The sequence below is a fragment of the Trachemys scripta genome, chromosome 11, assembly GCF_013100865.1.
Source record: "Trachemys scripta elegans isolate TJP31775 chromosome 11, CAS_Tse_1.0, whole genome shotgun sequence".
Lineage (NCBI taxonomy): Eukaryota > Metazoa > Chordata > Testudines > Emydidae > Trachemys > Trachemys scripta.
In genome coordinates, this window is record NC_048308.1 from 32,625,218 (window position 1) to 32,638,511 (window position 13,294).

Below are 13,294 nucleotides of genomic sequence, written 5' to 3' on the forward strand. Positions count from 1 at the left end.
ATCATGCAAGGTGCCAAGCAATGAAAAGAATAAAAGCTTTAGAAAACCCGACCTATGAAAATAGGTTGGAAAAAACTGGGCATGTTTAGTCTTGGGAAAAGAAGACTGGGGGTAATAACTGATAAAAAGCTCCAAATATATTAGAGGATGCTGTCTATATCCAGTGAAGGTTTCTTAAGAAATAGTGGACTTAATCTGCAGCAAGGGCCATTTAGATATTAGGAAAAACTTTCTAACAATAAGGATAATTAAAGTTTCAAGAGAGGTTGTGGAATCCCCATCACTGGAGGTTTTTAAGAACAGGTTGCACAAAAATGTATTAAGGAAGTCTAGGTGTATTTAGTCCTGCCTCAGTGCAAGGGGCTGGACTTGATGACCTCTTCAGATCCCTTCCAACCCTACAGTTCTATGAGTCTATTATTATATCTTTCTGACCATAAGTACTCCTGTACTCACACCCACACACTACTGCAATGATATTTGTACAAAATATGCCTTGTGAGGTATCATATGAAAGCTAACAACAAGCTAGTTATTAATATCATTGTAAAATGCATGTGTTAGCATTATATGTGAATTTTCTCTGTATGATGTTACAAGCACATGTTTAAGACAAGACAGCCTAGCCTAGGTAATGGTGTCTAGGTAAAAGAATGTGGATTTACCTCCATTTACATACACTTCTACCTCGATATAATGCGACCCGATATAACACGAATTCGGATATAACACGGTAAAGCAGTGCTCCAGGGGGGGCGGGGCTGCGCACTCCGGTGGATCAAAGCAAGTTCAATATAATGCGGTTTCACCTATAACGCGGTAAGATTTTTTGGCTCCCGAGGACAGCGTTCTATCGAGGTAGAGGTGTATTAGCAAAACTATGGAGCTAAATCAGCAGAGGTTATTCTGTTCCTGACCCTGAGAGACAGAGAATTAACATGGAGAGACACGGAAGAGTGAAGGCCTTCCTGACTTATCAGACAACGGTATCCCTTTGGGGATATAAGGAACAGAGAGGGACTCCATCTTTATTCTCCACCTTAGGAAACAAAGAAGCCAAGCGATCTGATCTCTGTGATGGGTCCTGGCCAGGGTGGCCAGTAAAAAGCTGGAAAGGAGACTGGGGGTAAAAGAAACTATTTTGGACTAAGACTGTATCTTGCTAGATTAAGTTTTAGGCATGTTTTTTCACTTTTATTTGTTTGTAACCATTTCTACCTTTACCCTTTTTACTTGGTATCACTTAATCTACACTCTTTTGATAATAAGCTTGTTTAACTTTTACTATAAACCAGTGTAGTGCTTTGTTTGAAAGGAGAGGTGTTTTTACCCTAATTAAATTAATAAACTGTGATGTACTGACTCTAGCAGTGCAGCGAATTCACTGTCTTCTGTGAATGCACAGTGGTGAAGCTGTGCATTGCAGAGAAACTTCTCCGAGGAGCTCAGGGGCAGAAGTTCAGAGAGTGCTGTGAGGTGAGGCTTGGGCCAGGAGAGCCTTGAGGAATTTGTTGGTGAGGAAGACAGCAGAGACACAGCCTAATCCCCAGCAAAACTCACGCTTGCTGAGGCAGAGGGGTAACACAGTGGCTCACAGCTCTGGGTATCCCCAGCAGAGTGTGTAACAAACTTTATTTCCATTTTCTTGTTAGTCTGTTATGACTCCAGTTCTCTATACTGTTGCTTTTCTTCTTTTCTTTTTCGACACCTGCCTCTTCCTATCACTTGGCATAGCAGCACTTCAGTCACAACATTCTATCTGGGTTGTAATAAATTATGTTGGATTGCTGATTAAATGAAGATTATTGTTAAATATTAAAAAGAAGCCTTTAGCCACATTTTAGCTGTCACAGATAAAAAATACTATATATATCAATGTAATCCATTTATTGGTTTATGGTCCAAAAGTCCTACAGGAAGTGTCACATGTCCACATGGTGTCCCTGAGTGCATTTTGCATTAGGACCTTTGATTGATCTGAAAGATATATAAAAATCATATAGACAGCTCCCTACAGGCTACACATCTGAGAAAGCTCAGGCGCATAAGGTCGGTACACAGAACTTATGCTCAAAAAATGAGTTCAAGAACCATATACAAGGGGCCCAATCCTACAAAACCTCCTATGCCAGTAGTCCCACAGAAGTCAAGGTGATTTCTGGCATGATTCAGGACTGTTCTCATGAGTAACGGTTGTGTGGTCTGACCCATAACTTTTTTCAATTTTCAGAGGTATTATTGGCTCAGTTCAATTCAGTTCAATATTGCAAACTATTCTGAGACATTTTATATTAAAGAAAAGGACTAGTTACTTTTGCAAATACATTTGATTTACATTTGAAGGAAAAGCTCTAGCGCTTCTTATTGAACTTCTATATTTATAGAAAACAGACACTTCATAAATATTGAATTTTGCTATTACTTCTCTTTTGCTGGTTTCTATACATTTGTAATTATCACTAGATCTATTCATGAAATTTTTAAAGTGGATAAATCACAAAATCAATGTTCTTTATTCTTTAAATTAAAAAAAACTCAGCCATTTTTGGATTCTGTCCCTTTGTAAATTAAATAGGAGAGAGGGGGTTAGAGGCAGAGTGTGATTCCCTGAAACTGGATTGCTGAGGGTTGATAATGGGATAGAGGACATTTGGGGGTCCCTATAAATGAATCTAGTGATCCATTTGTAGTTAAGGAGTGAATGTTTTCTGAATTCTCACAGTCCCCCCCCCCCCCTGTTTTGGAAGTCATTTTGGCTGAACTTGGATCTAAATATCCTAGATCGGTGAAGAATAAATGCTGAAGTTTTAAAACAAACGAGGGGGGAAAGTGTTCATAGGAATATGCTTGTGCCGTCACCCTTAGCTCAATTTACTTTGGGTGCTACATAGTTTGAACTCTTCTCCCAGTCATTAGTGAATTACTTGAGGTACATATTCAAAAAAAACTCAGAAAGATGGCAACAAATGTGCAAAGTTAAACTGGTTTTAAACTATATAAATTATATGGATACCTTAAAAATACAAAGAAGGGGCAGAATCTATTTCCAAAGTACAGATTCCACAGAAAGCAGATAACTAGGCACAGCTGTCTAAGATGTTCAAAGGACTGGGAGTGGCGTACAGAGAATTTCCCCTGTAGGCTCCCCTGGTTTTTAACCCTAACTCAGATTGTTAGTGGCTAGAAAAGGACAAAGAAATAATCACTGAACTTCACAACTTTTTCTGTTTGGAAAACTTCCGTGAAAGGAATAGGTTTTCACAAATGTCTTTATTCTTCAGAATTATTTAACAAATGTTTCAGCTAAATAAATATCTCCTTACAGTTTGTGAGCAAACTGTATTTCTTGTGATTTATTATTTGTTATTACCACTGTCACATGGTTTTGTTCCCTGATTAGATATCTTCAATTGTAATAGAGGGAGGGTATAATCAGGTTACTGGAGTCTTTCAGGAGATACTTGTTCTCTCTCAGAAAGTGGGAGCAATTTGTGGAGTAGGAGGGGCTAGGCCAGCAGGATTAGGAAATTTTGTAGGACATTTAAAAACTTGCATCAGGGTCACTTGCCTCAGACCTTGCCTGAGGGGTCAGTGCTAGAAAAAGTAGGTGAGGTTAGATTTAAAAGAAATGTTCTCTTACCATATTCACCCAAAGGAATTGCTTGTGGTGAGTACATGCATATCCCAGGGACATAATGAAGGAGAGAGATGCCACACCTGCTGCTGAGTGGGAGGAGAAGTAGATTCTCTTTGTGGGGTGCCCACATTGCTAAAGTGCCTATCAGCAATTCAGCTCACCAGTTCATTTTTTATTATTACATATTTGTATCACAGAGGTATCTAGAAGCCATAACGGGGGTCAGGGCTTCATTGTGTTAGATGCTTTTCACAGCGGTTGCAGAGATGAGTGGGTCCTCCAACTAGTCATGTCCTCCCCACCCTACTGTCACTGACCTCCTTCTGCCTCTTCCCTCCTCTGTTCTCTACCTCCCCTCACTGTTGTCCACCCATTAAGACCATCCATTAAGACTTCCACTTTCCTCTAAAATGGATTTTGATTTGTCACAAATGCAAAACAAAAATCAAAACCAAAAAAACCAGTGTTGCCTATGAACCTTACATTTCTATTTCAAGAATAATTATATGTATGAAATTTTGCCCTCATGTAAAACTAAGACAAAAGGGATTCCAATATGGTAAATTTGGGGCCAGATTTTCTTTGATGCTTAGTTTCCACTGAGTGTAGCAGCTCCCTGATTCTCTGCTGCACACTGGCTCCAGCACATTCCTACCTCCCACCCCCAGGGTAGGTGGTGTACTGGAAGCATGATGGAGAGACTTACGTTTCTGCAATCCTGAGCCAGTGGCATAGTCAGAGGGTCATTCCTGTTGGTGCAAATTAGTGCAGCCCTGCGGTGGCTTAAAGGCACATTTGCTCACCCCTTCTTCCATTCCCTTGGGTGCTATGCAGCGCATAGTTCAGCCTGACCAAAGGTTCAGGCCCAGTCAGTTTACAGGGGCAGTATTTGGCTCTGTAGGGTTAAACAGTGTCACAGCTAGAATAGCAAACCACAAACACAAAGAAATTCAGAGTCACAGACAATGGAATTCTGCCCCTTCACCCATTCATTGTGTCTGTGCATTACTACAAAGATGTTCTTATATTTTAAAGAACAGTCGTTAGGTGGAAACCCAATGCAATAACAAAATACGGAAGATTGTTCTAAGGCTGGAATTTCTGTTTCCTCCTTTGTTTCATTTGTCTCATTATTAAGGTATAGTTTTTCTCTGCGAATAATAAACACTTTGAGCTTGAATTAATCCAAATATTTCCCCCACATCTTGCTTAGCAAAATAATAGAGATATTTTAGGTTCTCTTCTTTTGCCCATTAATGTTGTGTATCTAAATAAGCCAGGTTATCTTTTCCTTGTGAGCAATGTTTTATCTAACAGGCGCTTGCCTAGTAGTTCAGTACTCCACCACTCTAAATTAGGACACTTTATCTTAAGGCTTCATAATCTTACGAGACTATAATTGGAAAGTTTATAAAAAAAAATCCTGCTTTGTAAGCTTGGCAGCTGAGATAGAAAGAGGGAATGAGAAGGGCTACAGCAGAATTACACCATCACTGCTGGCCTGACTCCGCTTGACAGAGCCGTTTAATATTTTGACAAGACAAAATATAAAGCAGCATTTTATTCTGTAGAGACTTCACTAGACACAAGCATGGAAGTGCTTGTGATCAATAAAGTTTGCGGTGGAGAGTGATTTATTTACAGCAGGGTATTATGTAGAGAAAGAGCTGTGATATTTCCACAGGCTTTGACGGCATAATGGGCCCCTCTCAATCCTTACATGGAAGGGTTAGATTGTCATGGTTGCTCAGGCAGTATTCAAAACGTTATCTGATCAGCCTTAAAGACTTCAGAACGAGACAGATGATTAGTTACCCTAAACGATCCTCATCATGCAGAAATTGATGATTTAATATAGTCAATGACAGACGATTCCATTTGTACTAGATAAAGTGTCTGCGGTTTGTATCAATCATAATAGAGTTATTATTGAGCATAAAAGAAAAGCATGTTTAATATCATTAATTCCAGATATGTCGCTTTCCACATCTGGCATTCATCCATAGAGCAGAACCACTCCAGGCTATCAGTCCTGCCTGTGTGCTGGTGACTCCAGTGTTTTTTGTAATTTCAAAATGTTTTTCAGCACCTCCAGCTAGGTGCAATAACAGTTTACAGATTACCTATGTCATCACATTTTGACAAACTTCTCAATCTGATGTGACCTTCATCTTTAGCCATCTGCTTGCCTTTGTTTCTGATTTTTTATATTTTATATTAAATATATATATATATATATATATATATACCTCCACAGCTTAAAGCTGTAGTGGTTTATTCCATATACTTCTAGGTCAACATTTCACCTGTGTAAATCCAAAAACATAGACTGCAATGTAAAGACAGTAACCTGCGTTCAAGTCCCAGGATAGTTGACATTGGGTGACCTCCTAGCTGTATTTTTTCATCTCTCTCATCAAATACATTTTGATTGTTTAAGGTTTTCAGTGATCCACAAAAAAAGAAAATAAAAGAAGAATCAGAAAATAAAGTCTATCCTGTCCTTCGACTATGAGCTCCTCATGCAGGGCCTGTCCTTTCTGGAACGCCCAGAAAATGCTACACAATGTGGGTGCATCCATAAACCAATATTAAATAATGATAATTGAACACAAAGAAAACATCCTGAAGACATACAAGTGACAAATTGCTTATTAAACAAGCCAGGGAAGCCAGATGAATAAGAGAGAAACTAAAGATGCACATTACTAAATCTGAGGTCAAGCATTTAGGCTGCATCAATGTCTCTTTCTCCCTCCCACCCCTCCCCCCTTATTCTGAATTCCAGCTGAAATTTAAAACAAGGATGAAGTCATTTAGCCAAAATATACATCCATAGGATTTTGTTTCTTTCCTCTTATTTAGAAGGGTGATTGGGTGGTTTTAAGTGCTAAACTTTCCAAAAAGAAAATTAGGGAGTTATAAAAGACAGAGTTTGTCTCCAGACAGTCAGGCCAGGACATAAAGGAATCCAGGCAACCCTTGACATGTAGGGGGCTCCTCTCCTTTTGCTGTTATGTGTACTGGTGTTTTAGACTGGTGGGGAGAAAATTCCAAATAAGTTGGCTGCCAGCCTGTTCAAACAGCAAGAAGTTTACTGATGCTGGGAGCCTTGTTTATTTTGCGGTTTATTTTGGAGGGAGGAGCAAAGAGCAAGTTGGCCCCCTGCACTTCAGGCTCTGCTATCAACAGAGCATTGAAACATCTCCTATATTGTGGAATACAGTTTAAAGATCAAGTCCACTATTACTTCCTCCTTTCCTACTGTCACTCCTCCAATGGTAAAGAGAAGAAAACTAAATCATCTGAGTAACTACTACTGTGTATACAAATGACTTAACTGTGGCTGTGTGTATTGGGGCGAGAGGGTTATTTACAATTGTATATGTCCCAGATGGTGCTGTGCAAAATGTTTAGGTTTTGCTTCATGATTTTTTTCTCAGCAGAACCAAATAATTTTATAGTTTAACAAAAAACAAACAAATAAAAAAGCCGATGATCAAATTTCAGAAAGATTTCTTCACCTTTGTGATATTTAAACAGTTGATAGACATCAAAGAGAGTTGATTGTCCTTTATGGTAATGTTGTGAAAGTGCAAATGGTTGGTACAAGGTTTTCATTAATGCAGCAAGGAGGATGAGGGCAACAGAAGTGTCCCCTAACTCTGACATAGAAAACCTTTGGGGCCTAGACAAAGTGTTCACCTTGATCAGTTAATGGGGAACATCTTTCATTTTTATTCGGTCTTTACTGAATCCCACTGACTTCAGGTAAAGGTCTCAAGCTTTGAGCCAGAACATAAATGTGGATTCTAGTCCTTAGGCTGCCACTAGCTTAACGTGACCTTGGGCAACTCACCTTATCCCCTTTCTGCCTTGGTTTTCCTACACCTGTTAAATGGGGACAATTATAGTTACCCACCTTTTTAAACGCTTTGAAATCTATAGATGTCATGGACTGTATAACAGCAAAATATTAAATTCTTATGTCAACAACTTTTACACATAAATGAACATTTTTACAGCAAAACAAGATAAAAAAAAAGTTACCAGTACATGGTGTTATAAAATAGATACTCTGTGCTGAATAAACTGTAGGGTGTAAAGTAAAAACCATCCATATTACAATAACTCAAGTTCACTAGACAGATGAAACTGTCAGAGCGAGGTAGCAAAGAACTGTTTCTTAGCTTTTGAAGACAATTTTTTTTCCCTGCATATATTTGTGGGTAATGGACAGCAAGTGCTACCATGTTTTCAGTTCATCAAGATAACCTTACTGTCTAAGAAAAAAAATACTTACCTGTAATTCTGCATTTTTGGAACTACCTTCTCATGGCATTCCCACACTTGGGGCTACACTTCTAACATGAGGCATGGAGGCACTCTCCTAGCGCTTTAAGATTGTTGCTCTTTCAGGGGTCAGAGGGTGTCAACAAGGCCCCTCCTCCTCATATTTGCTCCAAAAATCAGCCTCAAGCTCCAGCCAGCCAGTTTCTTTTGGCGCAAGAAGGGAAACCTCCCAGAACAATTAAAAACTTGGAAAGATATCACATTTGGAGGTACAATCCAGACTAGTGAAGGGTTGTGTCACCACCTGCTCTGCAACGTTGGGTGTCTCACAGTGCTTTGCTGCTGTAGCTCCCAAGCTGGGCTTCTCACAAACAGCATGCAGATCATATCCTGGAGTGTCTGTATAGCTGCAGCCTGCCAGCACGATTCCAGTCACACTCTGGCTTATACCGGCCTTGGATACCGCTTGCAGGGTGACCCCCAATATGCTCACAGTCCTGGATTTTCCCCAAAAATGTGTGTGTTCTGCACTGTCTAGCCCTCTCCTGGACAGTTCAACTGTAGATGTCCATTGCCCCTGTAAGGGGTCAATATACAACATTTTGCTACTTTAATTGGTGTTACCAAACAGTTGAGTTTAAACACAACTCTGGATTAGTTTTGATTAAAGAATAGAACAAGTTTATTTAACTACAAAGAGATATACTTGTACTCATTTAAAATCTAAGGCATTAAAGTCATAAATGGTTACAAGAGAAATAAAGATAAAAAGATATCTATTTACTAACACTTAACAAACTAGATTTGGTTCAAGGTAAAAGTCTTGCCACATGCACCAAGCAACAGGGCTGACCAAATTTCAGGTCAGGATCTCTCCCAAAGTCAAATGGCTGCATCCGTTGTCTTCTTATATGAAAGAGTGTGTATAAGACAGATCTAGAAAGAAAGATAGAATACCTGTGGTGTTTTTGCCCCCTCACGTTTATAGTCCAGTCACTCTTTGAAATGCCTTTTCCTGAAGGTTACCCTTAGATAAAGTTCCTTCCAGCTGTGAGGACAGAGCCACAGAGTCTCATGGTGAAAGAGGTTCATGTTGTTGTTTGCTAAAATGCAGCTCAATCTTTTCCTGCCCCGTTTCGTAGCCAAAGAATGGCCCCTTGACAGGTGATTGCCAATCAACTTTAATGATACCTGGCTAGTGGCGTCAGCTTGTCCTTTGTCTTGGAGAAACAGGTTTTCTTGCTCCCCAGACTTGTCTGGTAAATGCATTTCAATCATAATTTCAGTTTATATTCAATATTCTACATAAAATGTTGCAACACACATTCCACCACGATATTATTGACTAGCAAGGCATTCGTTTTCAAATGATACCACACAAGGCATATTTTGTACAAAGATTATTACAATGGTGTTTGGGGTGTGAATAAAGGGTGCATTCAGGCACAACAAAACACATAATATTTTTTCAAATTTTACAACAGTACAAACTGTTTTAAAGGATAAGGAAAATATACCCCATTAAGGCAACATATTACACAAGAATAGAACACCAAATTCTGAAGGCAGGTTGGTATGCGAGTGGAAATCCTTATGAGGTGATACCTTCAAAGTAGCAGATTTATAGGTAAGTAGCTCTCCTTGGCTGAAAAATACCACCGCAACAAGATTTCTACTCTTGAAGATTAACTAGCTCAAGGAAGGTCTAAAAATAAAAACAAACAGGCAGTACAACTGGAAATAGCAGGTATATCAATGCCAACCAGTAAGAACAATTTGAAATGACTTTCATTAAATAAAAAATAAAGGATCCTTTAATGCTGGGTTGTAAAGAAGGACCGTACAAGGATGGACATGTGGTACTGGGAACAATATTAGCAGGAGGATTGGCTCATTAATGTGTAGCTCCTTCTCCACCTTTGTGGGAAATCTAAGGTGAGTTTGTAATGCCACTTATCTTTGTAAAACTTGGTATAAAGTGGATCAGCTTGAAGCTCACTCATTCTGTGAGCTGAAGTCACCTTCCATGTAAGACTCTTGAGCTCATAAGTGGCTCAAAAGGAGCTTTCATCAGCTTTGTCGGGACCACATTAATATACCACAACACAGGAAGCTTTTTAATGGGAGGGTTTCAAAGGTACCAAACCCTGCATGAAGTCTGTGACTTAGGGCAGCATGGACATTAGCCTTCCTTCAACTGGCCTACCTGAAGTGGGTGGGGTCTAGAAAAGGTGTATGTCCCCTACAGATGTAGAAACTGAGAACATTTATTTTCTTTTTTTTCTCCTTTTCGGAAGTAGCCAAATCATTATGAAATAATAGTAAATGTTGAATAAAGCAAACTTTCTATAAAATAAAACTGAAAGAGTTCACTACAGCCCTCTAGCTTTTCTCTTTCCTCATCTCTTTCTCTCTCCACGTGTATCTTTTTTTTCCTATTAATCCCCCACACCTATTTATCTATTTTAGTTATTTATAAATTGCCTCTCAACTTAATATCCAAGCAATGTCTCCACTTTCTGCATACCCTATTCAGCCTCCTAACCACTCGCCGTCTTCCCACTCTACCTCCCTACCTGCTCTACATCCTCCCATTCTGTCCTCTGTTCCCCACTCTGTCCTTTGCTCTGTCATCTTATCCCTATTTTGCCTTCTACACTGTTGGCAAGTTTTGTGCAGCTTTAGAGATGGAAGGTTGGAAGAGCCAAGAATAGCTACAGGGAGCCAGAGTGATGAGGGTATGGGGGACTGAGAGAAGCTGGGGGAAAGTGTTTGAAGGAAACCAGGGAGACTGGGAAGCTGGAGAGAGCCTGAGAAAGCCTGATGGAGAATTGCTAGGGGGAGAGATTGACAAAGTGAACTTTTGGGGCTTGTTGCAGGGGCATTTGGGAAATCCTTCAACGGCCTCCCCTATTCTGCACCTACTTACGCATTAAGCCTACTTCATTCTGCTCCTAAACCATATTAGCCCAGCCAGTACTGTCCCATTTCAATACCTGCCTTCTGAATGTGCTCTCCAGACCATCTCCTACTCTTCAACCCCTGCTACCCCTTCTGTGCCTCCCCACCCTGCAAAGTTCTTCTACATGCCTTCTGCCCCACAGTCTCTGGCAAGGTACAGGACTAGCCAGCCACAGCCATCTCCCAATTCTCTCAGCTTCTGCAAATTAGCTTGAACACAGTACAGAGGAAGTGAGAAGAACGGAGAGAGAGGTTGGCCACCTGCAATTCCTCTGCCAAATGCCCCAGAAATCAGCAGGAGAAAAGCAAGGAGTCCCTGCAATGCTGCTAAATGTATAAGATTCTAGCTGGACCACAAGGAGATGTGATAGAGCTGCCAAATATGTGCAATGAGGAATGAGTGACACTTGGAAACCCACTCCCCGCTCTCTTCTGCCTCTCCATTTCCCTGAATTGCACCCCACCGATGGTGGGACCTTAGCAGGCAACTGTCATGCAAGTACTGCAGGAGCTTCAGCTGTTAAGTCTCTAGCACACAGTGGGCCCCAAAAAGTCTGCCCTATGACACACTCCTCATCAATTGCCTCCAAACCTTCCGTCCTGGAGACCAATAGCCCTCCAGAGTGGGGGCGAGAGAACAGCGAAAGAGTCACCATCACCAGATTATCAGACTGCCCTTGCGGATCTATCACTGCTCAGAAGATTCCTCACACTGTGCCCCCATTTGCCTTTCTCCAGCCCACCACGCTACATTGCCCTGCCCTCACATTACAATATTATAGCTTCTCTCTGCTCCTTTTCCTCTTCAACACACTCAGTTTTCTCCTGCTCCCCATATTCCCCTGAATCCCCTTAGTGTCCTCCTACTTATGGCACACATTCCCCTCAATCCTTTAACCACCTTCCTGCACCCCTCATTTCCCTGAACCTCTCAGTCTTCCTGTTCTCCCACTTTGCCCTGCACTCTGTGCATTCCCCAACCCCCTTAACCTCCTCAGCTGCCTCCATCTCAGTGTCCTCTACCCTCCACATGCTCTTATAGCCCCCTCAGTTTTCGCTTGCATGCCATTCCCTGCCTCCCTCCCCACAATCCCCTGTCTCCTCATAGTTTCCTATCCAGCTAGCTAAATAATGAGGGAAACCTTGCTTCAGTTTCAGTGAAAACAATGTGGGGGTCGCAGTCAGTTTAATTAGGGACAGCCTCACTTGCACATGCAAATGCTAGCGGGAATTGTGTCATCTTGGCTTATGGCAGTTTGGCTTCAAGCCTATTAAAAGTCATGCAAAATGGCCACCATTTCACATACGGGGAAATTCACAAGTTTGAAGTCAGGAATCATGAGAACTGTTACATAAGACTGGGAACCACTGAGATGAAAGACACACTGAAGGGAGCTAACATGGGGAAAACACACCAAACAGAGGGCATAAGCAGGGGAAGCTGCATGTCTAGAAGAAGTGTAGTGAACTGTGTGACCACATACCCTGGCAAAGCAGGGATTCGTATCCTTTCAGGGCCTGTCTTGGTTGACTAGTTGGTTTTGTGAAAATGTGTTTTCTCCCTAATTTTGGGAAAGAGCTGTGATTCAGACATACCTGTCTAACCTCAAGGTATTTTTCAGATTTAGTTCTGCCTCCAAAATCTCAAGCCACTTGGTGCTTCAGATGAGTGAAAGTGACCCTTCAGACACTTTTGCTTCAGTGAAAATGATGCTGAACACATTAGCAGAGGCACTGAGAGATGGGCCTGTCAAGGCAAGCAGCAAATAAGGTAAGTTCTGAGCCCCACCCAGTATTGTCCAGAGCCATGGCAAGTCAAGGTGTGTATTATTTCCCTCTTTTTAAACAAATACAAGCGTTTACATCCACGTTTAGGTCCAGAAACTTTGGAAATAGTTTGACTGGGGAAGGAGGGGAAAAGGAAGGTTACTCTGGACCACTGAAAAACCTGAGACCATAGTTGTATATGAGATGAATAATTTTGCATAAAAACTGCTGATATTTGCACATTTGCCACTTATCAGAAAGCACATATTTTTAAATTTCCACAATTTCAAGGGTGGTGTCTGAGGGGCACTGCAGTGCCTCTGGGGACACATCCTCACTTTTTTTCGTGAGGGGCTAAGTGCCTCTTTCTTCATCTCTTCTTGGTCTTCCACGTCTCCCCTGAGGCCTGTGGCTTAGCCTCCCTCAAGTTTCCCTCTTTGCCAGTATCTTTCCCCCAACCTCCTGGGTTTACTCCGTTCGCTCTTTTCTCAATGGATGTCCCACCCCACTTCCTGCCTGTCCACTAATAGTGGCCTCTCCTGCCAAACTGCTAGAGGTAAATGGCTGCTGACCTAGGACCCCTTTCCTTCTTTGACTGGCTGCTCAGTAGTGAACATGCAGACTAGAAAAGAAGAG